This window comes from Oncorhynchus keta, chromosome 35 (genome assembly GCF_023373465.1).
Source record: "Oncorhynchus keta strain PuntledgeMale-10-30-2019 chromosome 35, Oket_V2, whole genome shotgun sequence".
NCBI classification, from domain to species: Eukaryota; Metazoa; Chordata; class Actinopteri; order Salmoniformes; family Salmonidae; genus Oncorhynchus; species Oncorhynchus keta.
The window spans coordinates 22,520,770-22,534,171 of record NC_068455.1 but is presented as its reverse complement, the minus strand read 5'-3'; the positions used below and the strand labels follow the sequence as shown (position 1 = coordinate 22,534,171).

At 46.1% G+C, this 13,402-nt stretch overlaps 1 pseudogene; it reads right to left on the bottom strand.

Annotated features, from left to right (window-relative positions):
* The window catches only part of LOC118369063 (tetratricopeptide repeat protein 7B-like), a 149,271-nt pseudogene that overhangs the window by 76,447 nt on the left and 59,422 nt on the right, over positions 1–13,402 (bottom strand).

The window sequence follows — 13,402 nt, the reverse complement described above, 5'->3', positions numbered from 1 at the left end:
AGGGGAGTTTTATGGATTGTGGAGAATACCATCCCCCGTGAATTGGGTGGCAGCATCATGTTGTGGGGGTGCTTGCTGCAGGAGGGACTGGTGCACCCGTGAAAATAGATGGCATCATGAGGGAGTTAAAAGTATGTGGATATATTGAAGCAACATGTCAAGACATCAATCATGAAGTTAAAGTTTGGTCGCAAATGGGTCTTCCAAATGGACAATGACCCCAAGCATACTTCCAAAGTTGTGGCAAAATGGCTTTAGGACAGCAAAGTCAAGGTCACAAAGCCCTGACCTCAATCCCATAGACAATTTGGGGCAGAACTGAAAAGGTTTGCCTGGCTGGCTATCTACAAACCTGATTTCCTGGAAACCAGCTCTGTCAGGAGGAATGGTCAGAACTTATTGTTCAGAAGCTGTGGAATGCTACCCAAAACGTTTGACCAAAGTTAAACAATTTAAAGGCAATGCTACCAAATACTAATTGAGTGTATGTAAACTTCTGACCCACTGGGAATGTGATGAAAGAAATAAAAGCTGAAATAAGTCATTCTCTCTACTATTATTCTGACATTTCACATTCTTATAATAAAGTGGTGATCCTAACTGACCTAAGACAGGGACTTCCCCAAGGATTAAATGTCAGAAATTGTGAAAACTGAGTTTAAAATGTATTTGGCTGAGGAGATTTAAACTGTCACGACTTCAACTGTATATATAGACTTCAAATCACTGGCCACTTTAATAACAGAACACTGGTCACTTTAATAATGTTTAGGATTTCACATTACTCATCTCATAAGTATATTCTGTATTCTATTTTACTGTATCTTAGTCTAGCCGCTCTAACACTGCTCATCCAAATATTTATATATTCTTAATTCCATTCCTTTTCTTTGGATTTGTGTGTATTATTGTGAAACTGTTAGATATTACTGCACTGTTAAAGAGAAACACAAGCATTTTGCTACACCCGCAATAACATCTGCTAAACACGTGTATGTGATCAATACATTTGATTTGATTCTCCTCCTCCTCCCTATCCTCCATCTCCTCTACTCATCCCTCCCCTCTACTTCTCCACTCCCATACCTGTCCCCTCCAAACCTCACAAATCCACCCTTGACATTCAATTTCCTTCAGATTTTTCTTTTTTTACATCATTCCCTGATGTGTGTCTTGTCACATTATTTACTGTTCATTTATTGGTCATTTCTTTACATTTTTCCCTGAAAGATTTAGGCTATGTGATTTATTTTAGTGGTGACAGCCTTCATTGTCGGGGAGTTAGTCGCTGGGAGTGGGGATGACGTCTCACGTGGAAACGCCGTCCCTGCCTGAGCCGAAGGTGACGGTGGAGAATGTTCTCCTCGCTGTGGGATAACAGGTTGGCTATGGAAATCTTTCAACTGCTTTGTGAATGAATAAAGCAGTGGTTGTGTTTCTGAAAGAGGAGAGTCTTATCAACCGGCTGATCACAACGCTTTTCTCCCCGACTACGAGGGTTACTGTATCCAACGTGCCACCGTTCATTCCCGATGGCGACCTGATGCTAGAGCGCACACGCTAAGGGACATTTGCCAGCGCAATGAGAGAGCAGGCCCGGCCTCCACCCCTGGTCCAGACTCAACCCCAAACATCGGCATTGCCAGATTCCGTCATCCATACAGTCGATGTTGATGATGTTATTGTTAATGTAGCGGAGGTTACCGTGGCGGGGAGTTAAGGGGCGGGCGTGATAGTGACTGAGCTTCCGGCAGTGGTTACAGAGGGTAGTGGCAACACTGGCTCCGAGGCTGATACTCCTGTCTCACAGGCAACGCTGTGCTTTGGGCGTGGAAAAATACTATATGTTCAAACAGACATTTCACAGCCAGGAGCCACGGTTTCACAACCCATTCATCCAGACCAGAGTGCAGACCTCTGCCAGTGTGTGGGCCAGGCTTGTGAGAGTGGGGTTCACTAAGTTGGGTGACCTGCAAGAAGAAGCTGGGTGGAAATCTACCAGCGACATGGCAAAGGCTTCCTCCATAAATTCAACCAGGCTTCTGCAGCATCTGGTGGAAGGGGTCCGTGCTGCAATACCGGGTTTGTTCAGAGAGCTGCTGGGGAGTAGGCAGAGACTGGACTGTCTAACCACAAATGACACTGACCTACCTCCTTTCAACTTTACTGCTGCTGCAGAGGAACACCAGGAGGGTGAGGAAATGATCCTATCATTCAAGACTTCAGAGCTGGGGTCCTGTTGCACAGCCAGCAAAAAGGCTCTACACGGTGGCTGTCAAGGTGGTTTAGAAAGGCTCTTCTCCGAGAGGATGTTGGCGCTCCCTGTATAAGTCTCCCATAGAGAAACGTATTGCTGAGCTACAGTGGAGGATTATTCATGGGGCTATCACTACGAACAGGTACGAGTCGCCTCTTGATCAATTAGTGGGGATGAGGAGACTGGTAGGGTTGTTCCAGTCTGGTAGGGTTGTTTCTGTCCTGGGTGGGTGGTGGTGGTGGAGGGCTTAGGTATAGTATAGCCAACAGGCAATGCGACAGCCTAGTAAACTACCCGTTGGGGCAGGTAAACATGGCAATGTGGAAGACCAGTAAACATGAGAAGCAGGGGGCAGGGTGTACGGACAGCAGAGCTGTGCTGGTGGGGCTGGTGTGGGGCTCAGCTGACACTGGACCATGTATATGGTGAGCTGGTGAATATTCTTGGGGATTTTGTAGGGGTGTGGTGCGTCAGAGGGTTCTATGTACAGTGGGCGAGGAAGGGTGATGGTTTTTAACTTTCTAGGTAGCTAAAAATGAAACAAGGTTTGTGCTTTTATTATGTAATTATTTGGCCAATAAAGGTACCCTCTGTAGCGCTTTGGGGTCGGATGCCAAGCAAATGCCCTACCGAGCGGTGACTCTCTCTCTCTCTCTCTCTCTCTCTCTCTCTCTCTCTCTCTTAGCATCTTGACTGAATAAGTCACCGCTTGGTATGGCAACTGCTTGGCATCCGACCGCAAAGCGATACAGAGGGTAGTTCTTATGGCCCAGTACATCACTAGGCCCGAGATCCCTGCCATCTAGGACCTCTATACCTGGCAGTTTCAGAGGAAGGCCCTAAAAATGGTCCGAATCCAGCCACCCAAGTCATAGACTGTTATCTCTGCTACCACATGGCAAGCAGTGCCAATGCACCAAGTCTGAAACCAACAGGACCCTGAACAGCTTCTACACCCAAGCCATAAGACTGATAAAGAGTGAAAGAGTCAACCAAATAGCTACCCGGACTATCTGCATCGACCCTTTTTACACTAACTCTTTGCACTCATCACATACGCTGCTATTACTGTTCATCATCTATCCTGTTACCTAGTCACTTTATCCCTACCTACAGTATATGTATATATCTACCTCAATTACCTCGCACCCCTGCACATTGACTTGGTATTGGTACCGCGTGTATATAGCCAAGCTGCCATTACTCATTGTGTATTTATTCCTTGTGTTATTCTTTTTATGACTGTTGTGTTTCTGGGATGGGAGGATGGAAGCGAGATTATAGTGGAAGAAGAAAAGAGGAGAAAGAGACAGGAAAGGGGAATATAGGGGGAAGAGACTGGAGTTGAGAGGAGAGGAAGATACAGTATGGCAGAGAGAGGGGAGAGATATAAAGAGTGAAAGAAAGAGAGACAGAAAGAGGGTTTGCGGTGACCTTAGAGTGACCCGTGTGAATAATGAGCACCGCTAATACCTAGTGTAAAAAAAAAAAGTTTTATTTATTTAACCTTTATTTAACTAGGCAAGTCAGTTAAGAACAAATTCTTATTAACAATGACGGGCTACCAAAAGGCAAAAGGCTTCCTGCAGGGACGGGGGGTGGGATTAAAAATAAAATAAAAGTATAGGACAAAACACACATCACGACAAGAGACACAACACTACAAAAAGAGAGACCTAAGACGACAACACAGTGAGGCAGCGACACATGACAACACCATGGTAGCAGCACAAAACATGGTACAAACATTTTTGGGTACAGACAACAGCACAATTGGCAAGAAGGTAGAGACAACAATGCATCACACAAAGCAGCCACAACTGTCAGTAAGAGTGTCCATGACTGAGTCTTTGAATGAAGAGATTGAGATAAAACTGTCCAGTTTGATTGTTTGTTGCAGCTCGTTCCAGTCGCGAGCTGCAGCGAACTGAAAAGACGAGTGACCCAGAGATGTGACTGGCAGAACGGGCATTGAATGTGGTGGATGAGGGCTGCAGTAGATATCTCAGATAGGGGGGAGTGAGGCCTAAGAGTGTTTTATAAATAACCATCAACCAGTGGGTCTTGCGACACTTATACATACAGTATATCACAAAAGTGAGTACACCCCTCACATTTCTGTAAATATTTGAGGATATCTTTTCATGTGACAACACTGAAGAAATGACACTTTGCTACAATGTAAAGTAGTGAGTGTACAGCTTGTATAACAGTGTACATTTGCTGTCCCCTCAAAATAACTCAACACACAGCCATTAAGGTCTAGACCGCTGGCAACAAAAGTGAGTACACCCCTAAGTGAAAATGTCCAAATTGGGCCCAATTTGCCATTTTCCCTCCCTGGTGTCATGTGACTCGTTAGTGTTTCAAGGTCTCAGGTGTGAATGCGGAGCAGGTTTGTTAAATTTGGTGTCATCGCTCTCAAACTCCCTCATACTGACTGGTCACTGGAAGGTCAACATGGCAACAACAACACCTCATGGCAAAGAACTCTCTGAGGATCTGAAACAAATAATTGTTGCTCTACATAAAGATGGCCTGGGCTATAAGAAGATTGCCAAGACCCTGAAACTGAGCTGCAGCACGTTGGCCAAGACCATACAGCGGTTTAACTGGACAGGTTCCACTCAGAACAGGCCTCATGGTCGACCAAAGAAGTTGACGCTTTATCTGTAAGAGTGTCCGGACGCTTTATCTGGACAAGATTCGTCAGGACCTCCAACAGCCGAAGCTAAGTAGTAACATTAACATGATGCCTTCTAATTGTAGTCGCTGTACTCGCCTTATGGCGAGGATAGCTGTGCTACAAGCCCAGCTTCAGGCGCAATCGTTAGGCAAGGGTAATTTCAGTGTAGGAAAGGATGAAACAGCGTCTGTGCCACCAGTAAGTACAGATAGTAGTATAAATCCCCTGGCACAGTCCCCGCAGCTGGACAACTTTCTCACGGTTTCTTGAAGGAAATGCTGTAGGAAAGCTCAACCGGTGTCGCTCATTCAGCCGACAGAAACTTTCAACCGGTTTTCCCCATTAAGCAGCGGGTCGGAGTCAGAGGCCGAGTCTTCTCTGGTCTCTACTCCTCCCGTTACGGGGTCTGAGACGCCGAAGCTTCCCACCATTAGCTCTGACAAATTGGAAACTCTAGTCATTGGCGACTCCATTACCCGCAGTATTAGACTTAAAACGAATCATCCAGCGATCATACACTGTTTACCAGGGGGCAGGGCTACTGACGTTAAGGCTAATCTGAAGATGGTGCTGGCTAAAGCTAAAACTGGCGAGTGTATAGAGATATTGTTATCCACGTCGGCACCAACGATGTTAGGAAGAAACAGTCAGAGATCACCAAGCGCAACATAGCTTCTGCGAGCATATCAGCTAGAAATATGTGTCGGCATCGAGTAATTGTCTCTGGCCCCCTCCCAGTTAGGGGGAGTGATGAGCTCTACAGCAGTCTCACAACTCAATCGCTGGTTGAAAACTGTTTTCTGCCCCTCCCTAAAGATAGAATTTGTAGATAACTGGCCCTCTTTCTGGGACTCGCCCACAAACAGGACCAAGCCTGACCTGCTGAGGAGTGACGGACTCCATCCTAGCTGGAGGGGTGCTCTCATCTTATCTACCAACATAGACAGGGCTCTAACTCCTCTAGCTCCACAATTAAATAGGGTGCAGGCCAGGCAGCAGGCTGTTAGCCAGCCTGCCAGCATAGTGGAGTCTGCCACTAGCACAGTCAGTGTAGTCAGCTCAGCTATCACCATTGAGACCGTGTCTGTGCCTCGACCTAGGTTGGGCAAAACTAAACATGGCGGTGTTCGCCTTAGCAATCTCACTAGGATAAAGACCACCTCCATTCCTGTCATTACTGAAAGAGATCATGATACCTCACATCTCAAAATAGGGCTACTTAATGTTAGATCCCTTACTTCAAAGGCAATTATAGTCAATGAACTAATCACTGATCATAATCTTGATGTGATTGGCCTGACTGAAACATGGCTTAAGCCTGATGAATTTACTGTTTTAAATGAGGCCTCACCTCCTGGCTACACTAGTGACCATATCCCCTGTGCATCCCGCAAAGGCGGAGGTGTTGCTAACATTTACGATAGCGAATTTCAATTTACAAAAAAAAATGACGTTTTCGTCTTTTGAGCTTCTAGTCATAAAATCTATGCAGCCTACTCAATCACTTTGTATAGCTACTGTTTACAGGCCTCCTGGGCCATATACAGCGTTTCTCACTGAGTTTCCTGAATTCCTATCGGACCTTGTAGTCATAGCAGATAATATTATAATCTTTGGTGACTTTAGTATTCACATGGAAAAGTCCACAGACCCACTCCAAAAGGCTTTCGGAGCCATCATCGACTCAGTGGGTTTTGTCCAACATGTCTCTGGACCCACTCACTGTCACAGTCATACGCTGGACCTAGTTTTGTCCCATGGAATAAATGTTGTGGATCTTAATGTTTTTCCTCATAATCCTGGACTATTGGACCACCATTTTATTACGTTTACAATTGCAACAAATAATCTGCTCAGACCCCAACCAAGGACCATCAAAAGTCGTGCTATAAATTCACAGACAACACAAAGATTCCTTGATGCCCTTCCAGACTCCCTCTGCCATACCCAAGGACGCCAGAGGACAAAAATCAGTTAACCACCTAACTGAGGATCTCAATTTAACCTTGCACAATACCCTAGATGCAGTTGCACCCCTAAAAACTAAAAACATTTCTCATAAGAAACTAGCTCCCTGGTACACCGAAAATACCCGAGCTCTGAAGCAAGCTTCCAGAAAATTGTAACGGAAATGGCGCCACACCAAACTGGAAGTCTTCCGACGAGCTTGGAAAGACGGTACCGTGCAGTACCGAAGAGCCCTTACTGCTGCTCGATCATCCTATTTTTCTAACTTAATTGAGGAAAATAAGAACAATCCGAAATTCCTTTTTGATACTGTCGCAAAGCTAACTAAAAAGCAACATTCCCCAAGAGAGGATGACTTCCACTTTAGCAGTGATAAATTCATGAACTTCTTTGAGGAAAAGATTATGATTATTAGAAAGCAAATTACGGACTCTTCTTTAAACCTGCGTATTCCTTCAAAGCTCAGTTGTCCTGAGTCTGCACAACTCTGCCAGGACCTAGGAACAAGAGAGACACTCAAGTGTTTTAGTACTATATCACTTGACATAATGATGAAAATAATCATGGCCTCTAAACCTTCAAGCTGTATACTGAACCCTATTCCAACTAAACTACTGAAAGAGCTGCTTCCTGTGCTTGGCCCTCCTATGTTGAACATAATAAACGTCTCTCTATCCACCGAATGTGTACCAAACTCACTAAAAGTGGCAGTAATAAAGCCTCTCTTGAAAAAGCCAAACCTTGACCCAGAAAATATAAAAACTATCGGCCTATATCGCATCTTCCATTCCTCTCAACATTTTTAGAAAAGGCTGTTGCGCAGCAACTCACTGCCTTCCTGAAGACAAACAATGTATATGAAATGCTTCAGTATGGTTTTAGACCCCATCATAGCACTGAGACGGCACCTGTGAAGGTGGTAAATGACATTTTAATGGCATCGGACTGAGGTTCTGCATCTGTCCTCGTGCTCCTAGACCTTAGTGCTGCTTTTGATACCATCGATCACCACATTCTTTTGGAGAGATTGGAAACCCAAATTGGTCTACACGGACATGTTCTGGCCTGGTTTAGATCTTATCTGTCGGAAAGATATCAGTTTGTCTCTGTGAATGGTTTGTCCTCTGACAAATCAACTGTAAATTTCGGTGTTCCTCAAGGTTCCGTTTTAGGACCACTATTGTTGTCACTATACATTTGACCTCTTGGGGATGTTATTCGAAAACATAATGTTAACTTTCACTGCTATGCGGATGTACATTTCAATGAAACATGGTGAAGCCCCAAAATTGCCCTCGCTAGAAGCATGTGTTTCAGACATAAGGAAGTGGATGGCTGCAAACTTTCTACTATTAAACTCGGACAAAACAGAGATGCTTGTTCTAGGTCCCAAGAAACAAAGAGATCTTCTGTTGAATCTGACAATTAATCTTAATGGTTGTACAGTCGTCTCAAATAAAACTGTGAAGGACCTCGGCATTACTCTGGACCCTGATCTCTCTTTTGAAGAACATATCAACCATTTCGAGGACAGCTTTTTTCCATCTACGTAATATTGCAAAAATCATAAACATTCTGTCCAAAAATGATGCAGAAAAATTAATCCATGCTTTTGTCACTTCTAGGTTAACTACTGCAATGCTCTACTTTCCGGCTACCCGGATAAAGCACTAAATAAACTTCAGTTAGTGCTAAATTTGGCTGCTAGAATCCTGACTAGAACCAAAAAATGTGATCATATTACTCCAGTGCTAGCCTCTCTACACTGGCTTCCTATCAAAGCAAGGGCTGATTTCAAGGTTTTACTGCTAACCTACAAAGCATTACATGGGCTTGCTCCTACCTATCTCTCTGATTTGGTCCTGCCGTACATACCTACACGTACGCTACGGTCACAAGACGCAGGCCTCCTAATTGTCCCTAGAATTTCTAAGCAAACAGCTGGAGGCAGGGCTTTCTCCTATAGAGCTCCATTTTTATGGAACGGTCTGCCTACCCATGTCAGAGACGCAAACTCGGTCTCAACCTTTAAGTCTTTACTGAAGACTCATCTCTTCAGTGGGTCATATGATTGAGTGTAGTCTGGCCCAGGAGTGGGAAGGTGAACGGAAAGGCTCTGGAGCAACGAACCGCCCTTGCTGTCTCTGCCTGGCCGGTTCCCCTCTTTTCCACTGGGATTCTCTGCCTCTAACCCTATTACAGGGGCTGAGTCACTGGCTCTCTCATGCCGTCCCTGCAGGGGGTGCGTCACCTGAGTGGGTTGATTCACTGTTGTGGTCATCCTGTCTGGGTTGGCGCCCCCCTCTTGGGTTGTGCCGTGGCGGAGATCTTTGTGGGCTATACTCAGCCTTGTCTCAGGATGGTAAGTTGGTGGTTGAAGATATCCCTCTAGTGGTGTGGGGGCCGTGCTTTGGCAAAGTGGGTGGGGTTATATCCTTCCTGTTTGGCCCTGTCCAGGGTTGTCCTCGGATGGGGCCACAGTGTCTCCTGACCCCTCCTGTCTCAGCCTCCAGTATTTATGCTGCAGTAGTTTGTGTCGGGGGGCTAGGGTCAGTTTGTTATATCTGGAGTACTTCTCCTGTCCTATTCGGTGTCCTGTGTGAATCTAAGTGTGCGTTCTCTAATTCTCTCCTTCTTTCTTTCTCTCTCTCGGAGGACCTGAGCCCTTGGACCATGCCCCAGGACTACCTGACATGATGACTCCTTGCTGTCCCCAGTCCACCTGGCCATGCTGCTGCTCCAGTTTCAACTGTTCTGCCTTACTATTATTTGACCATGCTGGTCATTTATGAACATTTGAACATCTTGGCCATGTTCTGTTATAATCTCCACCCGGCACAGCCAGAAGAGGACTGGCCACCCCACATATGCTCTCTCTAATTCTCTCTTTCTTTCTCTCTCTCGGAGGACCTGAGCCCAAGGACGGCCTGACATGATGACTCCTTGCTGTCCCCAGTCCACCTGACTGTGCTGCTGCTCCAGTTTCAACTGTTCTGCCTTATTATTATTCGACCATGCTGGTCATTTATGAACATTTGAACATCTTGGCCATGTTCTGTTATAATCTCCACCCGGCACAGCCAGAAGAGTACTGGCCACCCCACATAGCCTGGTTCCTCTCTAGGTTTCTTCCTAGGTTTTGGCCTTTCTAGGGAGTTTTTCCTAGCCACCGTGCTTCTACACCTGCATTGCTTGCTGTTTGGGGTTTTAGGCTGGGTTTCTGTACAGCACTTTGAGATATCAGCTGATGTACGAAGGGCTATATAAATACATTTGATTTGAGTGCACGTGCTCAGCGTCATATCCATACGTTGTCTTTGGGAAATAGACGTATGAGTGCTGCCAGCATTGCTGCAGAGGTTGAAGTGATGGGGGGTCAGCCTGTCAGTGCTCAGACAATACGCCATACACTGCATCAAATTGGTCTGCATGGCTGTCGTCCCAGAAGGAAGCCTCTTCTAAAGATGATGCACAAGAAAGCCCGCAAACAGTTTGCTGAAGACAAGGAAACTAAGGACCTGGATTACTGGAATCATGTCCTGTGGTCTGATGAGACCAATATAAACTTATTTGGTTCAGATGGTGTCAAGCGTGTGTGGCGGCAACCAGGTGAGGAGTACAAAGACAAGTGTGTCTTGCCTAAACCGAAAAGCATGGTGGTGGGAGCTACAGTTCATTGAGGGAACCATGAATGCCAACATATACTGTGACATACTGAAGCAGAGCATGATCCCCTCCCTTCAAAGACTGGGCCGCAGGGCAGTATTCCAACATGATAATGACCCCAAACACACCTCCAAGATGACCACTGCCTTGCTAAAGAAGCAGAGGGTAAAGGTGATGGACTGGCCAAGCATGTCTCCAGACTTAAACCCTATTGAGCATCTGTGGGGCATCCTCAAACGGAAGGCGGAGGAGTGCATGGTCTCTAACATCCACCAGCTCTGTGATGTCGTCATGGAGAAGTGGAAGAGGGCTCTGGTGAACTCCATGCCCAAGAGGGTTAAGGCAGTGCTGGAAAATGATGGTGGCCACACAAAATATTGACACTTTGGGCCCAATTTGTACTCACTTTTGTTGCCAGCGGTTTAGACATGAATGGCTGTGTGTTGAGTTATTTTGAGGGGACAGAAAATTTACACTGTTATACAAGCTGAACTCTCACTACTTTACATTGTAGCAAAGTGTCATTTCTTCAGTGTTGACACATGAAAATATATACTCAAATATTTACAAAAATGGGAGGGGTGTACTCACTTTTGTAATATACTGTAAATGACCAGTTTACAGAGGAGTATAGAGTGCAGTGATGTGTCCTATAAGGAGCATTGGTGACAAATCTGATGGACGAATTGTAAAGGACATCTAGCCACTCGAGAGCACCCTTACCTGCTGATCTATAAATTACGTTTCTGTAATCTAGCATGGGTAGGATGGTCATCTGAATCAGGGTTAGTTTGGCAGCTAGGGTGAAAGAGGAGCGATTACGATAGAGGAAACCAAGTCTAGATGTAACTGTAGCCTGCAGCATGGATATGTGCTGAGAGAAGGGCAGTGTACCGTCTAGCCATACTCCCAAGTACTTGTATGAGGTGACTACCTCAACATCTAAACCCTCAGAGGTAGCAATCACACCTGTGGGGAGAGGGGCAATTCTTCTTACCAAACCACATTAACGTTGTTTTGGAGGTGTTCATAACAAGGTTAAGGGTAGAAAAAGTTTGTTGGACACTAAGAAAGCGTTGTTGTAGAGTGTTTAACTTCTCTAGGGTAGGGGGCAGCATTTGGAATCTTGGATGAAAAGCGTGCCCAAATTAAACCGCCTTCTACTCAGGCCCAGAAGATATGATATGCATATAATTGGTAGATTTGGATAGGAAACACTCTAAAGTTTACAATAATGCCTGTGAGCATCGGGGATAGTCGCATTAGAAGGGGTGGGGGATGAGGAAATGTTGGACGGGCAAGGAGGCATGGCTGAGTCAAATAGGAATCCTGACTTAATCAAGTGGTGATTAAAAAGCTCAGCCATGTGCTCCTTGTCACTAACAACCACATCATCAATATTAAGGTGCAGCTATGAGGAGGAGAGTTTATTCTCCAGGTCTTTAACCATTTTCTATAACTTCTTGGGGTTAGACCCACAGAGAGAACTGACTACACACACCTCTATCTATGGAGAGTATCAGTGCTGTGTGACCAGCTTTTACACACAGATTAGTCCCATCATGATTCTCTGAGCCACTGTGTGTGCGTGTGCGTGTGTGTGTGTTTCTTGACCTTACCTGTCGTGACACAGCCAGCTCCAGGGCCAGGTAGAAGGCAGCCAGGTGGTCTGTGGGGGACAAGCTCTGGGCCCTGAAACAGAGAGATGAGGAGAAATGAGTGAGGAGGAAAAGTGTCCTTCAAATATATATATATTTGCATGACTGCTACCGAGAATGCTGCTTGCTTGTAGTATCATATCATAAAGCAGAGAAATGAATGAACTCAGTGGGATTTTCTGAACCACTATTCTACAGAGTATCAGGCCCTATTACACTGGGACCACCAGGGGACTAACCTCGAGTGAGGTATCCATCCATCCCATACTGAAAAAGCCTCGCCCAGCCCTGTCCTGCTCGTAACCACTTGAGAGACACAGATTATCTACGAGGGAGGTTGGCTTACATGGTTCTTCCCAAACACTCTCTGTGTCAAAGGCTTAAATGGACTCTCTTACACCACTGCATAGTTAATGTGTCAAGAGAGTGGTGTGAGAGTGAGAATGACTCTGCCTCCATTAGGGGAGCCAGGGACAGACACAGAGAAAGGGGCAGGGAGGGGAGACACAGGGAGAGGGGATGGGGGACAGGGGACAAGGAGAGTGGTGTGACACTGAGGATGACTCTGCCTCCATTAGGTAAACCAGGGACAGGTGGTCCCCAGGAACACACAGAGACGGGGAGACACAGAAGACAGGGGAGACACAGAGACAAGGGAGACACAGAGATGGGGGAGACACAGGGAAAGGGGAAAGACACAGACAGGGGAGACACAGAGATGGGGGAGACAGAGACAGAGACAGGGGGAGACAGAGACAGAGACAGGGGAGAGACAGAGACAGGGATAGGGGAGACAGAGACAGGGGAGACAGAGACAGGGACAGAGGGAGACACAGAGACAGGGGAGAGACAGAGACAGGGATAGGGTGAGACACAGAGACAGGGGAGAGACAGAGACAGGGGGAGACACAGAGACAGGGGAGAGACAGAGACAGGGATAGGGGAGACAGAGACAGGGGAGACAGAGACAGGAACAGAGGGAGACCCAGAGACAGGGGAGAGACAGAGACAGGGATAGGGGAGACACAGTGACATCTAAATCGCTAAATTCTTATAAAACTCACTGACCTCTGGAACGCACCCAGGGCCTTCTTCTGATACTCCTCCTCTGATACTCCTCTCCTCTCCTCTCCTCCTGAGAGAGAGAGAGAGAGAGAGAGAGAGAGA